This window comes from Panthera leo, chromosome D1 (assembly GCF_018350215.1).
Source record: "Panthera leo isolate Ple1 chromosome D1, P.leo_Ple1_pat1.1, whole genome shotgun sequence".
In the NCBI taxonomy this organism is placed as follows: domain Eukaryota; kingdom Metazoa; phylum Chordata; class Mammalia; order Carnivora; family Felidae; genus Panthera; species Panthera leo.
The window spans coordinates 108,783,762-108,802,059 of NC_056688.1; the positions used below are offsets into that span (position 1 = coordinate 108,783,762).

Consider the following 18,298-nt stretch of genomic DNA (forward strand, 5'->3'; position numbering starts at 1 on the left):
ATTGCTCTTGGGGACGGTTTTGCCGGACAAACCCAGCAAGCGGTCACATCACGCTTACTTTGAGCTCGTGGTCTCCCTCGTGTGAGGTCTCGCCCGGGTTGAATTTCCACCTCGGCCGCCCCTCCGGTCCCTGGGGAGGGCTGCCCGCGGGCTCGGGGCGCCAACGCTGGCTCTAGCGTCTGGAACTCAGGACATTTCTCCCAGAAGCTCGTGAGACCCGGCTGGCGGTGTGCACGGTCACCGTGCCTCGTGCGGCTCCCGCCCTGGCCGGGCCCGTGCCGACCTCAGTCCTCACTCCGTAGGCAGCGGTCCCTTAGGAGGCTGTCACTGTCGGAGCCGGAAACAGCTCAGGCAGGGCCGGCCCAGGCATCCCGATGCAACCGGTAAGAGGTGCCAGTCTGGGCTGTTGGCAGTAGGTCCTCGGAGCATAGGCTGGTGAGCTGAATGCTTTCCTGTCTGCCCCCGAGGTGCCATCCTGGGCGCCCCTCAGCGCCAAGCCCATGACTGCCCCCTGGAGCTATGCTCCCTGCCCCACCTTTCCCAGCTGGTCCCACATCGTCCCTTGGCATCCTCAGGAAGGAGCCAGGTGGCTTCAGGAGCCTACTGAGCAGGGCTCTGGGTTGTCAAGCCTCTGAGGCCTCAATGTCAAGTGCCCAGAAGGGGCTGTTTCCCAGAGGAGGGGGTGCAACAGCGGGAGGAACAAATTCCCTTTCCCTCCTTGGTCACTAGGCCAGGTCTCACCCAGCTCATCATCTACACGACCCTGGGGACCCTGGGTGCACTCTGTGCCCCCGCTGAGCCCCGCCTCCTTGGCTCCCAGATGGAGACAAAAGTTCCCACCTCAAATTGTCCCAAGTTTTACCAGTGGGAGCCCCTGGAAGCTGGTTTTGGTGTCTAACAGAGCAAAAGCTTGAAGAATTGAGACTGCTCAAGCTAGACAGACCTCTGAACTTTTGAGCAAAGTGGAGGGATGTTAATACACGCAAATAATCTTATTTTCTCTAAAACGATGGAAGAAAAAAAATTGAGTGGAAACTCGGAAGAAGTCTGGACTTCTCTGATGTGTCTTGTTTTCTCATTTTGACTTTGGAAACCAGGTAAGTTTTTTACATTATTTTTTAAATGTAAGTCAATATAAAAGCAATCCCTAAAAGCCTAAATAAACAAGTGAACCGAATTTTATATCAAGTTGATTGCATAGCAACATAGCAAAAAATTCTTTTGAATGACACAAAAAATACATTTTGACTTTACACCCCCTACTGGGGTATCAAGTAAGGATAAAAAGAGCCATTAAGAAATGAATAAACAATTGGGCGCCTGGGTGGCTCAGTCGGTTGAGCGCCGACTTCGGCTCAGGTCACGATCTCGCGGTCTGTGAGTTCGAGCCCCGCATCGGGCCCTGTGCTGACAGCTCAGAGCCCGGAGCCTGTTTCAGATTCTGTGTCTCCCTCTCTCTGACCCTCCCCCATTCATGCTCTGTCTCTCTCTGTCTCAAAAATAAATAGACGTTAAAAAAAAAAAAAGAAATGAATAAACAATTAAGAAATCACGGGGCTCTGGGGTGTCTCAGTCAGTTGAACATCCGGCTCTTGATTTCGCCTCAGGTCATGATCTCATAGTTCGTGAGATCGAGCCCAGGGTCGGGCTCTGCACTGGCAGTGTGGAGCCTGCTTGAGATTCTCTCTTCCTCTCTCTCTGCCCCTCCTCTGCTCATTCTCTCTCTCTTTCAAAAACAAAAACAAAACAAAACAAAAACCACTTACCACTAAAAGGAAGCAGGTATCTTTAGAGAAGGTGGACTCTGGGTCTGGGGCAGGAAATACACAAGCTGAGTCTGAAATATCTTGTCACGCTGGATAGCAAGGAACCTAGGACGGGGATTGTCAGATTGACACAGGAGCCACCTGTAAGGGACCACCGCCAGCCAGAGATAGGACGATTTAAGCATCAAAAATATTAATGACTTGGGTTCAAACACACTCAAATACATTTTAAAAAATCATGAGTTCATAATACTCTCAGAAGTTGCTCGCTTTTATTTTTTTTTACATTTATTTTTTGAGAGGCAGAGACAGAGCACAAGTGGGGGAGGGGCAGAGAGAGAATGAGGCACAGAACCCAAGACGGCCTCCAGGCTCTGAGCTGTCGGCACAGAGCAGGACGTGGGGCTCGAACCCACAGACCGCGAGATCATGACCTGAGCCGAAGTCGGAACCGACTGAGCCACCCAGGCGCCCCCTGCTTTCTCAGTTCTTAAAGACTTTGCTGAATGGTTCTTTAGACAACATTCTCACAGCTGAAGTGGCTCCTTCTATCTCCTTGCTGGGCTCTGGCTGGTACAGGCGCCAGATAATGCTGAAATTAATGTTAAAAAAAGAAAAAACAAGACACTTCTTGTTTCTCCTCTACTTATTATATTTAAGGGTGACCAAATAGCTAATAATGAAAAGCTTTTCCTTTTAGAAAAATTCCAGCTGAGGATACAGAACTAATGATCTAATGAGAACAAAATCACCCTTTTGCAATGCCTGGTTAATGAAGGTTGATCAACAGGATCATGATGAACTCGACCAACAGCTGCTGAAACCATCACGTGAAGGTCGATAGGAGACTTTATAACAGATGCGTCTTGCCAACAATTCCTGAACACGCGGGTCAATTTTCACATCTAAAATCACAATGTTCACATTTAAAAGCAGAACATGCCTCCTGATGTGATGCAGAAGCATCACCTGTGAAGTGTTCTTTCTAAAACAATAGCTTCTAAATTTACCTACCAGTCTACACGAAAAACGGGCAACGGCAGAGCACATTAAGACATCACCACTAGGGGGCGCCAGGTGGGGGGCTGCTCAGTAGGTTAAGTGCTCCACTTCGGCTCAGGGCGTGATTTCACGGTTTGTGAGTTCCAGCCCCGCGTCGGGCTCTGTGCTGACAGCTTGGAGCCTGCTTTGGATTCTGTGCCTCCCTTTGTCTTTGCTCCTCCCCTGCTCATGCTTTCTCTCTCCTACAAAAATAAATACACATTAAAAAAAAAAGACATCACCACTAGGACACAGCCAAATCACGCATGGACAGTCCACAGGCAAGTGAACCTGTTTCACCAAAAATAAAAGGCACAAGAAAAGGTGAGAGGTGAATGTGGTGGATGAAAAAGACACAGATGGGGTGCCTGGGTGACTTAGTTGAGCATCTGACTCTTGGTTTTGGCTCAGGTCACAATCTCACAGTTTGTGCGTTCAAGCCCCGTGTTGGGCTCTGAGCGGACAGCACAGAGCCTCCTTGGGATTCCCTCTCTCTCTCTCTCTCTCTCTCTCTGCTCCTCCCCCACTCACTCTCTTTCAAAGAAAAAAAAAAAACTTGACAAAAAAAGACATCCACAGGAAAGCACAATGTAGACCCTGTCTGCCCTCATTCAAACAGGATGAGAAAAACATTTTTAAGATTATCAGAGCAATTTGAATGCAGACTGGGTATTAGATGATACTATCAAGGCAACTATTAATTTTGTTGGGCATGATACCATCAGATGGTTATGCTAAGAGAAAAATCCTTATCTGCTAGAGAAGCATGTAATATACATGTGTATATATTATATATATGATATGTGTGTTATAACGTATACAACCACCAGGAGTATGCATTGAGATCTGGGATTTGCTTTAAGTTACTCCAAAATTAAAAAAAATAGGGGCGCCTGGGTGGCGCAGTCAGTTAAGCGTCCGACTTCAGCCAGGTCACGATCTCGCGGTCCCTGAGTTCGAGCCCCGCGTCGGGCTCTGGGCTGATGGCTCGGAGCCTGGAGCCTGTTTCCGATTCTGTGTCTCCCTCTCTCTCTGCCCCTCCCCCGTTCATGCTCTGTCTCTCTCTGTCCCAAAAATAAATAAAAAATGTTGGAAAAAAAAATAAATAAAAAATAAATAAATAAATAAAAATATGGGGAGTGGGGATATATGAGGCAGGGGTAGCAAGGTGATTGTTATCGAAGCTGGGTGATGGGCACAAGGGGGTTCATTATTCCATTCCATCTACTTTTGAATATATTTGAAAACTTCTATTGTAAAACTTTGTTTAAAAAGAACATGGGGCGCCTGGGTGGCTCAGTTGGTTAAGCGTCCTACTCTTGATTTGGCTCAGGTCACGATCTCATAGTTTGTGGGTTTGAGCCCCGCACTGGGCTCTGTGCTGACAGTGCGGAACCTGCTTGGGACTCTCTCTCTCCCTTTCTCTGCCCCCCCCCCCCCCCGCTCTCTCTCTTTCTCTCTCTCAAAAAATAAACTAAAAAAAATTTTTTTTTAAAGAGAGAACAAAGGGGAGCCTGGGTAATTCACTCGGTTGAGCGTCCTACTCTTGATTTGGGCTCAGGTCATAATCCCAGGGTTGTGTGATCGATCCCTGCACTGGCAGCATGGAGCCTGCTTGGGATTCTCTCTCTCTCTCTCTCTCTCTCTCTCTCCCTCTCTCCCCCCTCCCCCTCCATCCCTCTCCCGCTTGCACTCTCTCTCTCTCAAAAAAAAAAAAAAAAAAAAAATTAAGAAAAAAAAAAAGCAAAAATGTTGGCTTAGCAACAGAAAAATGTACATATGTTCAGCCAAAAACATGAACAAGAATGTTCAGAACAGCACTATTTATAACCATCCCAAACTGGAAACAAGCCAAATGTCCATCAACAGTAAAATGGATAAATAACAGTGGATATTCATATAATGGAATGAATAACATGGATGGCTCTCAAGACATAGTAGAGAAGTAAAGAAGTAAAACATAAAATCATACACGCTGCTTCCGCTTTACAAAAACAGGAATATTAATTTATGCCCTTAGAAGTCAGTATATTGTTTCTGGGGGTAGAGACTGACGAGGAGCGGCCACTAGGGGAGCTGGGCTGGACACGTTTTATTTATTCTTCTGGGTGCTGGATACAGGAGTGTTTGCTCACTTTGTGGAAACATATTGAGCTGTATACTTATTATTTTTTTACTTTATTGTATGAATATTCTTCAATAAAAAACTTAAGGATATACAGGCTTAGAAAGAGGAAGGATACATTATTGCAGATCCAGAAGAAATCAAAATAATCACCAGGGAATGCTTTTGAGAAAAAGTACAACAACCAGCTGGAAAATTCAAAGGAAATTAATCATTTCCTAGGATAATGTAAAATACCAAGATTGACCTTGAAACCATTAGAATTCAGGAATAGATTAATGACCAAACAAGAGATTGGAAAGATGATTAAAGATAGTGAAGGAAAAAAAAAAAAAAAAAAAAAAAATATATATATATATATATATATATAAGGCCCTTTGTTGTGAAGGAGCAAAAAGTCAGAAATATTGGCTCCCTTTATAAGATTGTAAATTGCTTCACTAGCTAAATTTGTTAAGCTAAAATTCCTGTTGCTCGTCGTATTATTTTCTAAGTTGGCTCTTACATTCCGGGAAGTTCATCTTTTTCTCTTATGAAGTAAAAAGTTCATGGTCATTAAGTTCATTAAGTTCATTAAGATATGTCAAGCATTGGGGGCACTGGGTGGCTCAGTAGGTTGAGCGTCCAACTTCAGCTCAGGTCATGATCTCACAGTTTGTGAGTTCGAGCCCTGCGTCGGGCTCTGTGCTGTTAGCGTGGAACAGGCTTCAGATCCTCTGTCCCCCTATCTCTGCCCCACCCCCATAGTGCTCGCTCACTCTCTCTTGCAAAAATAAAAAAATAAACATTAAAAAAAAGATATGTCAAGCACTGTTTTCAATAATTGCATAAGTAACAAAAATGTCCAGCTTGAGAACTGAGGAAAGTCCATGAATTCTTCCATTCACTTGAAGAAAGCTCACTTTTCTCCTTTTTCTCTTAAGGGTCTATCATTTCCCAGGCCTGTAACTTCCTGTCTTCCTGCTACAGTGTTTCAAAGGGCCACTATTAATTTTCCAAATCTAAACACAGTGTAAATCTTTGTTGTGGTTATTCTTTGAACTATCAAAAAAGGCACCAGACCCAGATGGTTCTGTCTCACCTTTAAATAGCAGATGATTCCAGGGTGCCTGGGTGGCTCAGTCGGTTAAACATCTGGCTTTGGCTCAGGTCATGATCTCGCGGTTCATGGGTTCGAGCCCCGCGTCAGGCTCTGTGCTGACGGCTTGGAGCCTGGAGTCTGCTTCAGATTCTGTGTGTCCTTCTCTCTCTGCGCCTCCCCTGCTCATGCTCCGTCTCTCTCAAAAATAGATAACCATCAAAAAATTAAAAAAAAATAAATAGCAGATGATTCATATGCTATTTACACTGTTCCAGACCCCAGGGAAAGATGGTAACACTCTAGCATACTTTGTGATGTTGATAAAATGGGAATAGCCAACTCTGAGGAATATGCTGCAAAAAACAAATGTTGCTTATAAATCATATAGATGCAAACTCTCTAAATAAAATACCAAATCTCATCCGGGAGTGTATCAAGAGAATAATACACCATGAGATTTATTTCAGAAGAGTAAGGGTGATTCTCCATGGAGAATCTATTGACATCATTCATTACATGCACAATTAAATAAGAAAACCATGCAATTGTATTCATTCTGTTTGATAAAAAAACATCATCTATTTCAAATAAAAAAGCTCTTGGGGGTGCGCCTGGGTGGCTCAGTCGGTTAAGCGTCTGACTTCGGCTCAGGTCATGATATCACGGTTCGTGGGTTCAAGCCCCACGTCAGGCTCTGTGCTGACAGCTCAGAGCCCGGAGCCTGCTTCAGATTCTGTGTCTCCCTCTCTCTCTCTGTCCCTCCCCGACTCACACTCTGTCTCTCTGTCTCTCTCTCAAAAATAAATAAATATCAAATAAAAGCTCTAAGTCAACTAGTGGCAATGATGCTGAAAGCAGTTCTGATGTTTATTGACTTCCAGAAGAAAGAGTGGTAGGGTATGGATGCTGAGGTCCCGGGCCAGCCCCGTGAGACACCTCCAGGGCCAACACTTCCCCAGTTGGGGCCACTGGACGCTTCGAAGTGGTGTTTCTCCTGGCCATGGAACCTCTGAGTCTCTGAGCTTCCTGAGATTCCATGAGTGGATTAGAGAAACAGAATGAACACGATATACCCATATGTCTGAGATTTATTATAGGAATTGGCTCGCATAATTATGGAGGCCGAGAAGTCCCACAGTCTGCCGTCTGTGGACTGAACTGGGAAAGCCAGTGGGGTAAGTCAGTCCAAGTCTGAAGCCCAAGAACCAGGGGAACCGACAGCGTGAGTCCCAGTCCAGAAGGGCAGGAGAAGGTGGCGGTCCCAGCTCAGAGAGCAGGTTCACCCTCCCTCGCCGGTTTTCTCTCCGGGCCCTCAACGGACTGGATGGTGCCCACCAGCACCGGGGCAGGGGACCTTCTTTACTCCGCCTGCTGATCTAAATGCTAGTCTTTTCCAGAAACAGCCCCACAGACACACCCAGAAATAAAACCTCTCTGGGCATCCCTTAGCCCAGTCAAGCTGACACAGAAAATTAACATCAAAACATGTCACCTAAAACAGTCTCCAAAATTCTTTTTCTGCTTAAACAAAAACAGAGTCGTTTTTATTCTACACAACCTTTATATGTTCGGTTTGTCCTGCTTTCTATTGTTTTTCTGCTTCCTTGCTTTCTTTTCTAATGATTGGGTTTTAAATATCTTTTCTTTTTTTTTAAATTAATTAGTTAATTAATTAATTTGTTTTTGAGAGTGTGTGAGTGAAAGAGAGAGAATCCCACGAGGTGCAGGGAGAGAGAGAGAGAAGGTGCAGAGTCTGGAGCTGGGCTTGAGCTCACAAACCATGAGGTCATGACCTGAGCCAAAGTCGACACTTAACCAGGCGCCCCAGTACGTTTTCTTTCTATTGACTCAGAAGGTATACACTCATTTCTTCTTTCTTTCTTTCTTTCTTTCTTTCTTTCTTTCTTTCTTTCTTTCAGGGTGAGTGAGCGCAAGGGAGAGGCAGAGAGAGAGAGGGAGAGAATCTTGAACAAGATCCATGCTTGATCCCACGACTGTGAGATCGTGACCTGAGCCGAAATCAAGAGTTGGACGCTTAACCGACAAAGCCACCCAGGCGCCCTACAATTTCTATTCTTTTGGAGAGTACTCTTACATTTCACCAAGTGTATTGACAAAAGTCTAAACTTAGTCAATGGATCTATCTCCCTTCAACCTATACAAAGCCTTTAGAACACTTTATTATTATCGCTCTCTGTTCTTATGGGTTTTTGCTCTCCAGTACTTAATTTTGACTTTTTAAGAACCACCCCCAAATTGGACATCATCCTCAGTCACTTATTTGCTCTTCATTCCTTCTTCCCTCTCTGATCTCTTCTCTCTGATCTCTTTTCATTCTGATCTCTTCCCTCTCTGATCTCTTTTCATTCTTTCTGAAGTTCATCTTCTAGAAGTTCCTCCTGTCTGTTGGTGATAAACTCCTATATTCAGTTGGTCTGAATGCCCTCACCTTGGTATAAGATAGGGATGGCCGTCCTTGCTCATGAGACTGGGGTGAGTCAAAGTCTCTCCTCCTCGGCCATTTCTCTGAAGCCCCAACACCTTGGGAAGTCAGAGTCCCTTCACTCAGGGTCTGCACACGGGCTGGGCTGGCTTCTAGCCATCCGTCTCCCCTTCCCAGACTCGATGTACCAGATCTTGCCACCTCAAGCAGTTCTGGTCAAAGCCCCTTAGCCTGGCATTCCAAGCCCCGTACCTTCCAGACTTACCATGCCCCTGCTCGGCACAGACACACGACGTGACCTGCCCTTCCTCAGACCCCTGGCCTTTCCCTCCTCTGTGCACCGGCTCTGGGAGACACTGAGAGAAGTAAAATAGTTCTCTGTGCCAAGATATGCTCTGCCTTGGGGAGTGGGGAGGGGACAGCTGGCGGGGAGGTAGGGGGCCCAAAAAGTGTCTGGACAGAGAACGAAGAAAGGGGAGGTTCTCCCTGCAAAGGCCCCCTCTCGCAAAGCTATGTGTGGCCATGGACGGTTTAATAAGGCACAACTTGACTATCAAAATGCTAGATTATGGAAGACATAAGGTGACAGGGGACCCATATGAAGGAGGAAAGCACTTGGAGGGTTCAGAGACAAGGCAAATGAAGGGAGCAAGGAAAGTAAGAGTCTGAAAGTTCCAGCAATTTCTAGAAGGGAAACACTCAAAATAGGGGGGTGAGGAGGGCTCTGGGGAGAATACCCCTGTAGGGTTCTGAGGTCTCACCCCCTCCTCGGCCTCTCATGGTTTCCTGGATTCCATGCCATTTTCTGAAAAATCTGGGGGGACAGATACTGCTGAGTCCCCGGCACCCTGATTTGGATACTTTCAAACTGAAAGACGAAGGCAGCTCCCCACCCCTCTCCAAGCACGTCTTCTGTTTTATATACGCTGGAGGGGAGGGGACCGATAGCGCCTTGTAAGTGAGTTCCCCGTGGGGCATGGGACTTGTGTCGCAGTTGCTGTTGAGACACTTGGAGCCCCCGGTTGGACTTGGCCTGCTGTGGCTGGTCTTGGATCCCACAATCAGGACGGATGGCGCGGCTGCTGCCGAACAGGGGTGGGTGCTGACTTGCCGCTTGGACGTGCTCATCGTGACCTCTGCTGGTAGCTTCTAGAAATGTGGGCGGAATACGGAGCCAGCAACCTCATGTGGGCCCTGGGCCCGGGGCACACAGTTGGAACCAGAGTGCATACCACAGGGAGGAAAAGAGAGTGCTGCTCTCAAATAAAAACCACTGAGGCATTGTGGTACCCACGACCACCTCCATGGCTAACAACCGGGACCGGTTGGGAACGAAGGTTTCTGGCCCTTGGCACCTCACTGCGAACCAGTGAGGGTTACTGAACACACACACTTTAGTAGTTAGCATCATCGGACTCTATGGCAACAGCAGCTGAAAAGTTGCTGTCACTGCTGACGCGCAGCGGACAGCCTCGGCCAGTGCTTTTATTCCTCTGCGTCACCAGGCAAGGTGTGCCAAGTGCCTTTACGCCTTCCGTAGGGGCTGTGGAGTCTCTTGCAGGTGTCATCAGTGGATCAGGCCGGAGCACGATATGAGCTACTGCTGTCCTGACTTTCCACTACGTCGATGACACGGACCCTGGTTCCTACTGAGCCAACTGTCCATGTTGCCTCACACGCCGCTCAGATACAGATAAGCAGAGATGGTTGGGCTTTGGGTGAGGGCAAAATCCGGGGTCCTGCAACGCAGGTAACTTCCTTCAGGGACGTCTGGGCACCTACTGAGGATAAATTGCCGGCCTTATGCCTCCGACTACAAAGAAAGAAGCCCTATGCCAGTTTAGCTTCTTTGTATTTTGAAGGCAGCAGACTCCACATTTAAGAACCTTACTGAAGCCCGTGCGCCAGGCCAGCAGGCGAGAGACCGTGCCTGAAGGGCCCTCTGGAACAGGAAGTTTTGGAAGATCAAGAAGCTGCGAACCCGGCGCCGCCACTGAGCCCCGTCTCCTGCACACCCCACAGAACGACGGTCTCAGCTTCGGAAATTCCATTCCACCAGTTCTCAGGGTCTTCTCCCTGCCGCTGGGATGTGCCTCCTGTAGAACCCCACACGCATCCCCTCAGCACATGACAGATGCGTGCGTGCTGGCCAGGTTTCCATGGCCATCACACGCAACTCTCTGCCTGAGGACTTTCCCTGGCCACCGAAGTCTGTGTACCCACACAGGGGCAGGCTGGAAGCCAACCCCCCAGGAGCAGCCCTCTTCCACCCATGACGGGTGTGAGTTGCTGGGGAAGTGCCCTCGCTGCCTTGCCCTCGGGCTATTGCTGAAGGGTTAGATGCTGGCTCCCAGAGTTCTCTAGGAAGGAAATTTCTAGTATGGTCAGCTGCAGTTTCAACCTGCTGGAAAAGTCAACCTGAGTTGAAGTAAAGAACACAACAGACGGAGGGCACCCGGGTGGCTCCGTCGGTTAGGCGTCCAACTTCAGCTCAGGTCAGGATCTCACAGTCCATGAGTTTGAGCCCCGTGTTGGGCTCTGTGCTGGCAGCTCAGAGCCTGGATCCTGCTTCGGATTCTGTGTCTCCCTCTCTCTCTGCCCCTCCCCCCTCTCAAAAATAAATAAACATTAAAAAAAAAAAAGGAACATAATAGACGGGATGTCTAACAGAAGGGATACCTCTTAGGCATGAAACAGGGAAATCAGAATACCAGACTGAGAAGATCTAAGAGGAAGGACTAAAGAAAACAGCTGCACAAGAAAAGCTAAGGTATGGAAGGTAGAAATAAAGATGTTAAAATCTGAAAAACAGGGATTCTGGAGAGAAATCTAAACATGGAGGGAGAAGATGTTTGAAGAAATAATGGAGACAAACTTCCTGGAATCATATAAACATAAAGCACCTGGGATCACAAAATGCCCAAAGAGTGCCAGGAGAAGAAAAAGGAATAACTCACATCTACACACGCCATCTAGAACTTTACGAATAGCGCAGATAACACGGATAGGAAAGAGCATACCACATGCAAAGCAATGAGAACGAGACCAATGTCAGGGTTTTCCATCGCAACGCTGAAAACAAGAAGACGATCAAGTAATATTTTCAAAGTATTGAAGGAAAAGATTTAGGATCTGGAAATTTACATCCATCCAAACTGCCAAATAGGACAGATGGGTCCCCTATACCAATTATTAAAAGAAGTTACATGAGCTGCGTGTATCATTTAAAGGAAAAATAGTGATGCGTGATTCAACTTTTACGATGTAGAGATGGGTGGAGCATCTGAAAGAAAGAGTATGGAAAAGCATTTACCAGGCAGAAAGAAAAATACTAAGCAGAAGAAACTGGGATTTGGAAACGAATTTGACAATAAATTTCATATTTAAAAAAAAGAAGAAACTGGGGGGAGCTATGCTAACATCACATAAACAAGGATGAAAAGCATCTGGAGGGATGGAAAGCATCACTCCGTAAGAAAGGGTTCAATTCACAAAAGGAGACAGCAGTTTTGAATGTGTTGTACTTAATACCATAAACTCAAAATCGATTAAGCAAAAGGTGACAGACTACAGGAAGAAATCCTTCAGTCCCCTCAGGGATCCACAGCTGATGAATGTCCATCGATGGAGCCACTTCGGAAAACATTTGGTGGCATCGCCTAAAATTGTGACAAATTCCGTGCCCGAGAAATGTCCTAAGAGGAACTTTCACACCGGCACAGATTACCTACCAGAATATTTACAACTGGGGGAGGGGGAGGCGGGGAGGAAGAACCCCAAGGGCCACCAGCAGAAGAGTGAGTGGAAAAATTGTGAGAGAGTCCCGCAAGGAAATATTATTGGCAGTCAAAACAAATGAACTACAGCAACCAGGAGAATCAAAGTAATATATTAAATGTAACATCAGCCCCTAAATATGACATTTGGCATGTCATCCTTTTCATAAGGTTAAAAACCACCTTTTTAAAAAGTTTATTTAGAGAAAGAGAGACTGAGCAGGGGAGGGGCAGAGAGGGAGAAAGAGAATCCCAAGCAGTCTCCGCACCGTCACGGAGCCTGATGTGGGGCTCGAACTCACAAACTGAGATCATGAGCTGAGCCAAAATCAAGAGCCAGATGCTTCCCGACTGAACCGCCCAGGTACCCCTAAAAAAACCTTTTAGAAAACGCACGTAGGTAGAAGAAAATGACATGGGAAGAAGACAAGGGCATACAGAGTCCAAGTTGGTTGCCTTGGGTGGAGGAACGGAAGATGGGACGGACAGGGTTTAGGATGGGAGGGTGGAGGCAAATGATAGCTTGGGTTGTTGTAGAGTCAGCTGGAGTCTTTGTTTTGTGGTGGTGAGTTTGAAGGTGCTTACATTATTAAAAATAATCAACTAGGGGCGCCTGGGTGGCTTAGTCGGTTGAGCGTCCAACTTCAGCTCAGGTCATGGTCTCGTGATCTGTGAGTTCGAGCCCTGCGTCGGACTCTGTGCTGACAGCTCGGAGCCTGGAGCCTGCTTTGGATTCTGTGTCTCCCTCTCTCTCTGCCCCTCCCCTGCTCATGCTTTGTCTCTCTCACTCTCAAAAATGAATAAATGTTAAAAATTTTTTTTAATCAAATATTTAAATATAATAATTTATGGACCAAAAATGGAATCATATGGAAATTAGAAAACACTCAAAACTAAACTATAATAAAACACTAGACACTTCACACCTACCAGGATAGCTACTATTTAAAAAAAAAAAACAAACCCATAATGTGTTGGCAAAGATATGAAGAAATTGGAAAACTTACGCACTGTTGGTGGGCATGTAAAATAATGCTACCACTATGAAAAACAGTATGCTGATGGTTCCTTAAAAAATTAAAAATAGAGGGGCGCCTGGGTGGCTCAGTTGGTTAAGCATCCAACTCTTGGTTTCGGTTCAGGTCATGATCTCATGGTTCATGGGTTCAAGCCCCACATCAGGCTCCGTGCTGACGGCACGGAGCCTGCTTGGGATTCTGTCTCCCTCTCTCTCTCTCAAAAATAAACATTAAAAAAAAATTTTTTTTTAATTAAAAATAGAATTACCCTATCATCCAGCAATTCCACTTCTGGGCATATCTTCAGAAGAGTTAAAACCAAGGTCTCAAAGAGATGCTTGTACACCTGTACACCCACGTTCATAGCAGCATTATTCACAATAGCTAAACGGTGGAAGGAATCCCAGAGTCCACCGATGGGTGAATGGATAAGCAAACTGTGGTATACACAAACAACGGGACAGGCTCAGCCGTAAAAAGGAAATTCTAACATGCGCTAACAACATGGCTGAACCTTGAAGACATTCTGCCAAGCCAGTCGGAAAAGGAGAGTGTTTGCACAAAATTGTGAATGTATTTACCACTATTGAGCTGTATGCTAAGAAGTGGTTACAATGGGACGGGGCGCCTGGGTGGCTCAGTCGGTTAAGCCTCCAGCTCTTGATTTCAGCTCAGGTCACGATCTCATGGTTTGTGGGATCAAGCCCAACACCGGGCTCTGACAGCTGACAGCACAGAGCTTGCTTGGGATTCTCTCTGCCCCTCCTCCCACCACTCACGTTCTTCAAAATAAACATTCAAAAAAATGCTTTAAAAATGGTTATGATGGGAAATTGTATGTACATTTTAACTTACTAATTAAATAATTTAATTTATTACTAAATTAGGCATCTGGGTGGTTCAGTTGATTAAGTCTCTGACCTCAGCTTAGGTCATGATCTCACAGTTCGTGGGTCCGAGCCTCATGTTGGGTTCTGCGCTGACACCGTGGAGCCTGGAAACCTGCTTCGGATTCTGTGTCTCCCTCTCTCTCTGCCCCTCCCCCGCTTGTGCTCTCTCTCAAAAATGAATAAACATTAAACAAAATTTTTTTAATAATAATAACTAAATACAAATGCATACAGACCTGCATCAAAGGACATTTTGGCCTGAAAGGGTAAGACTGTCCCACAAAGGGAAAAGAGCACCTTTGTAGAGAAATGATCTAGAAGCCATCTCTTTAACCAGGTGATCAAAATTAGCACCACCAGTGATTGGGACCTTCTCCGTCACCACCATGCGCCTTAGATAAGCAATAGGAACACATCAGTCCTAAGCTATTTTTGCTAAAATTGTTTAACCCAAATCTAAGTATGCATAAAGAATCACAGATATCCAAACATGGTACATTGTAATAAGATAACTGGCTTGAACTTGTAAAAAAAAAAAAAAAAAAAAAAAAAAAAAGCCCATTAAGGTATCTGTTCTAAAAGAGGTTAAACAGACATAACAACTCGATGTAAAACCTATGCATGTTGTGTGTAGAAAGGAGTAGAACGTGGCAAATCTTGCAAAGCGGTGGCCCCACGAAGGGCATACAATTCTTTCACCTTTTCTTCAGGCTTGGGCGCGGGCAGGAGGTCGAGCCGAAGTGCCCACGCACAAGGGTTAGAATAAGAGCCACAGGATAAACTCAGGCGAGTGTGAGAAAAAGGGAAATTCATATTTCTGATTCGTGAAACAGAAACAAACTAATAGCGAAGAAGAATGACAACAAAGAACTAATGCGCTGAAGAATAATGAAATGTCTACCAAGACTGACAAAAAAGGAGAAAACACAATAATATTAGATACAAAAAAGGAGACACAATGTGGATAGCCAAGATTACAAACATAAGGCAGTTCTACAAAGAACTCTGTGATAAATTTGAAAGCACAAAGATAACAAAATAGGAAAACATTTTTCCTTAAAAGTATCACAGAATCCAGAACAGAGAAACATAAACGATCTATTATCACCAAAAATCTAGAGTTAAAAATCTCCCCACCTGGGGTGCCTGGGTGGCTCAGTCGGTAGAGCAGCTGACTCTTGATTTCAGCTCAGGTCATGATCCCAGGGTGATGGGATCGAGCTCCACATGGGGCTCCACACTGAGCCTGGAGCCTGCTTGGGATTCTCTCTCTCTCCCTCTGCTCCTCTCCCCAGCTCATAATGTCTTGCTCTTGTAACAAGACAAACCAAAAAAAAAACTTCCCACCCACCCTAAACATGCCAGGCACCATGGTTTTACAGCAAGCTTTACCAAAAATTTTAGAAATCCAAAATTCCAATGTTGTACAAACACTTGTAATGACAATAGAACCCTCTCTAACTCATTTTATGAAGTTGGAATAATCTCGATATAAAAACAAGGGCAGCGCAGGAGAGAAAAAACTTAAACCATCTCATTTCTGAGCCTGGATGCCAAAATGCCCCCAAATATCAGAAAAACAAGTCCAGCAATATATTGGAAAATATAGCATGGCTGTTTTATTCCAGGAATGCAAGGATGTTTTAAGATGAGAAAACTGTCAAGGTAGCTTACCGCAGTCACAGGCTAAAGGAGAAAAAACACGTGGCTAGCTCAGATTACCAGGTGTGCTCCTTGGCACCCGTATGCTGGTGGCCGCATGGTGAGGGAGGAGGCGGGTGGGGAAGTTCTAGTGGAAATGACCTGCCGTAAGGCCGATGCTAAAGTGATACAGGCGCAGAGCCCGAAGGGCCACAAGTCTCAAACCTAACAAATTACTACTATTGGGCATCCAATCGCATGGACTGACCATGGCATCGTGGGGGGCGGAGGGGGAGCTCTTAGAATACTCAGCTCATTCTGGGAGATCTATTCACTCATGGTTGGATTCTGCCGCTAAGCTGGGAAATGGAGGGGGCATTCAACTTCAGAGAATGGCAAAGGGGAGTACTATGCAGAACACAGGACTGTACCTGCATCGGGAAGCTTAGTTACGGCCCACAGGAGCTAAAAGACTGAGAAGAGATGGAGAAATGGTGATGAAAAGGTTTTAGGGGGAAAACAGGGGCTATTAGGTACATCACACAATCACTGAAAGCTAGAGAAATATCTAAGGCCAGGCTTACAGATACAATGCCAAAAAAATCGCAGATACATATGACCAAGCGGGTAACAGTCAAAGGAGTACTCAGAGGAACACTGGTAGCCACGAGTATGCTAGGAAATACGACTGAAATGAAGCACACAACTCAGTAAGGTAGCTTTGAGCAAATAAACCCAAAGAAACAGAAGGAAAGGGCCAATAAAGTAGGCAGACATCTTGCAAAGCTAGTCAAAGAAAATAAAATGCACAGAATACAGGACAAATGTTTGTTGGTTTTAACTGCTCTCACCCCGTCTCCTTATTCTGGTAAAAGAACCTCTCTATTCTATGGAGCACGTGGTACATACGAATCAGGTTTGGCTCATCTCGCCTCCCACCAAACCCCCATCCTCCCTATTCAGCCCTGGCCACAGCGCTTGCTCAGGAGAGGGCCAGCGACCCAAGAATACCCACTGATCTTCTGTGAAATACACAGATGCTAAGGGAGGAACTCTTTGCCTGTAAGGACTGAGTGTAAACCAGGGCTTCCTGCAGAAAACAATGGTAGGGAGAAAGAGATTCGTCCACCTACAGAAGCAGAGGTAATCCAAGAAACAAATGAGAGTCCTAACGAAATCATGCCAGACCTGGATCAGCTCTGCCTAGAGCTGTATTCTTAGACCTCTGTCAATGAGCCCTGGTTTGCTTCTGCTAGTTGGAGTTAGATTTTGTCGCTTATAAGTAAGAAGGTCCAAAATGATGCCCCAAACAGCTTAAATACACATGAAATACGACTCAAAAAATATAAACTGCCAAAATGGACTGAAGGATAGAAAACCTGAATAAAATGGCACAGGATTAAAAAGCAAAGATCTACCCCTTAAAAAGGAACCAAACAGAGATATTTTTATAAATAAAGCCTACCAAACTTTGAGGCAACAAATTACTCCTGTTCTACAAATTATTGCAGAACAAAAAAAAAGATAAAGATTAAACATCTCCAAATCCATTCTACAAGGCTAGCATAATGCTGTTATCAAAATGGAACAGCGACACCATTAAAACAAAAAGTGAAATTGGCCCAGAAGTAAATATAAAAATCCTAAAGAAATGAACAAATCCTCTAAAACTAAACAGGGCTTACAAGCAAACCCAAGGACAGCTTGAGGAAGTCTGTTCATGGACAGCAGCACAGTAATAAGATGAAGACTTTTGGTTAACTCAGGAGATAGCAAAATCCATCATTGTTAAATACAGGGTAAAAACCTTCAGCAAGCTGGGAACAGAAGGAAACATTTTCAGCCTAATGGAGTTTATCTAGCAGAAACTTAGAGCAAGAACTGTGTGATGACACATGAGAACCATTCCCATTGGGAGAAAAACAAGGATGCCACCCAATGTTACACTGGAGGTCCTGATCCCTGTAATCCCTAAAGAAAAAAGAGTGTCAAGGATAAAACTACCACCAGTGGGACATGACTGGACTACCCAGAAAGCCAAGAGAATTAACTGAAAAACCACGAGAACTGAAGAATTCAGGGGCGTCTGGGTGGCACAGCCCGTTAAGTGTCATGATCTCATGGTTCACGAGTTAAGATAGCGCTTTTCTCCAAATTGAGCTAGGAGATTTATTCACTTACTAATGTTTGAGAGAGAGAGAGAATGAGCAGAGGAGGAGCACAGAGAGCAGGAGACCCAGAATCTGAAGCAGGCTCTAGGCTCTGAGCTATCAGCACACAGCCCAATGTGGGGCTCGAACTCATGAACCGTGAGATCATGACCTGAAGTCAGACACTTAACTGACTGAGCCACCCAGGCACCCCTCAAGCTAGATGTAAAACCCTGCCAATGAAAATCTCAACAGGATTTTTAAGTGGAAATTAACAAGTTCCTTTTAGAGTTCTTATGTAAGAGAAAATATGAAATTTTCAAGGAATAGTAAGGCAGAGATGAGGGAGCTATGAGATTATTAATC

General features: G+C 45.4%; 1 non-coding gene across 1 annotated transcript; it reads left to right on the forward strand.

Moving 5' to 3' along the window:
- Window positions 1-6,622: 6,622 nt before the first annotated feature.
- On the forward strand, window positions 6,623-6,707 carry TRNAR-UCG. The gene has a single exon. It is a non-coding gene; the product is annotated as a tRNA-Arg (tRNA).
- Window positions 6,708-18,298: the final 11,591 nt, after the last annotated feature.